The sequence below is a fragment of the Protomyctophum parallelum genome (assembly GCF_964188405.1).
Source record: "Protomyctophum parallelum genome assembly, chromosome: 20".
NCBI lineage: Eukaryota > Metazoa > Chordata > Actinopteri > Myctophiformes > Myctophidae > Protomyctophum > Protomyctophum parallelum.
In genome coordinates, this window is record NC_139718.1 from 39039851 (window position 1) to 39041684 (window position 1834).

The 1834-nt window shown below is 41.2% G+C and overlaps 1 long non-coding RNA gene across 1 annotated transcript; it reads left to right on the top strand.

Moving 5' to 3' along the window:
* The first annotated feature begins 201 nt into the window (after positions 1–201).
* Positions 202–1834, top strand: LOC310877870. Its single transcript, XR_014570838.1, has 3 exons — positions 202–266; positions 523–609; positions 1742–1834. It is a non-coding gene; the product is annotated as an uncharacterized lncRNA (long non-coding RNA).

Consider the following 1834-nt stretch of genomic DNA (forward strand, 5'->3'; position numbering starts at 1 on the left):
ATTTGGTTTTCAACACTTCTTTATAATACTCTCAAAGGACATTTTGTTAAGTTTAGGCATGCGTTTTGGTGTGTTTTTTAATCAATTAATGTATTAGTTAGTATAGTTAAGTTCAAAGTTAGGACCTGGGAAGGCCTGTTCACCACTATAGTGATTTTGAGCTAACATGCATGGCATGCACATTGCTTTTTTTTAATAATCAGGATATAGAGAGAGACCGCGAGGATGAGGGATGTCACCCAGACTCATCTTCTGGCTCTCAAGATGTAAGACAACCGTTTGTTTTCACCGATTATCATTGCACAGTTGGAACAAGACGAGAAGTGGTTTGAATGTGAATGCTGTCTGTTTCAGCCCACAGCTGCCCCTCATATGTATTAACGCTGTCTGTTTCAGCCCACAGCTGCCCCTCATATGTATTAACGCTGTCTGTTTCAGCCCACAGCTGCCCCTCATATGTATTAACGCTGTCTGTTTCAGCCCACAGCTGCCCCTCATATGTATTAACGCTGTCTGTTTCAGCCCACAGCTGCTCCTCATATGTATTTTTCTGATAAATGGGCCCACCGCTACGACATCAAAGAGGGCGGGACTTCAGGCTCTGAACACGTGAGACAAAGTCTTTATTTTCGGACTCGCAACAAGCAGTGGTGGAAAGTTAATACTGCATGTCCAATACTTCGATACGGAGGGGGGTGAAATTATGACAGGCAGTTACTGTCATCAAAATATGACCTCAGTCAAAAAACACTTTGTGTTTGAAATAGACACTCTTGCTTTCTAAGGTGTGACTTGGGGCCCTAAAGATGAATACAAAATGAATATCAACATCTTTAGGTAGGGAGGAGGGTGAAATTACAGTTGCTGCTGTCAAAATATGACCCGGTCAAAAAACACTGTTTAAAATAGACATCAGGCACTGCTCTCCCTGTGGGGGTGTGGAACGCGTGTGTCGAATTTGAAGTCGGTGGGGCAAACGGTTCTCGATTTACGTGGATTACAGCTGTACAGAGACATGGTGCATTTATAGATAAGATTATAAAAATTGTGAAACTTGCGAAATGGGACATTCTGCAAGTTTCTGAGAACTTTTACTTTTGTACTTAAGTACATTTTGCACCTTTCCTCAAGTACATTTTGATTACCGGACCTTTACTTACTAACAGCGTAGTTCTATATTACAGTATTGCTACTTTTACTTTAGGTTAAAAAAAAAAAGTAGTTCCAAGTTTCTTAAAGGTATATTCAGTGATTTCACTTAATTCAAATATCACTTATTTTTTTGTTTTGTTGTGATAATCCTCTCTACTATAGAGTGTGCTGACCATATAAGGAGTTCCTCCCTGTCCCCAGTTAACCCCTGGGGGTCAAAAAACCTTAGGTTTCGTTTTTGGCTCTCTATCCTGATTGGATGAAAGGCTTAGGTCCCAGCCAAAAACTAAACCTAAGGTTTTTTGAGTGAAATCACTGAATATACCTTTAATTCATCCAAACTCTTGTTTCAGACCACATAAAATCTGGGTTTTTTTTGCGTGCAATCTCAGAAAAAACTAAACAAAACACTGCACTGACATGCAAACGACGAGGAGGCAGGAATCGAAGCAGGAACATTATGGGCACGTTAGGAAATACCGCCCCAGAGTGCAATGGCCTATTAGTTTGCATTGCACATAGTGCACTCAGGCCATTTCCGAACACGCCCTTTATTGTCCTGGGCTGGTTGTTTGTTGCCTGTTTCCAGGGGCCTGGCAAGAAGGGAAACGGACAAGGAGGAAAGCCAATTCCAAGTCAAGATCAAGTTGGAGGCAAAACAAAATGAATCCTCATAACATAA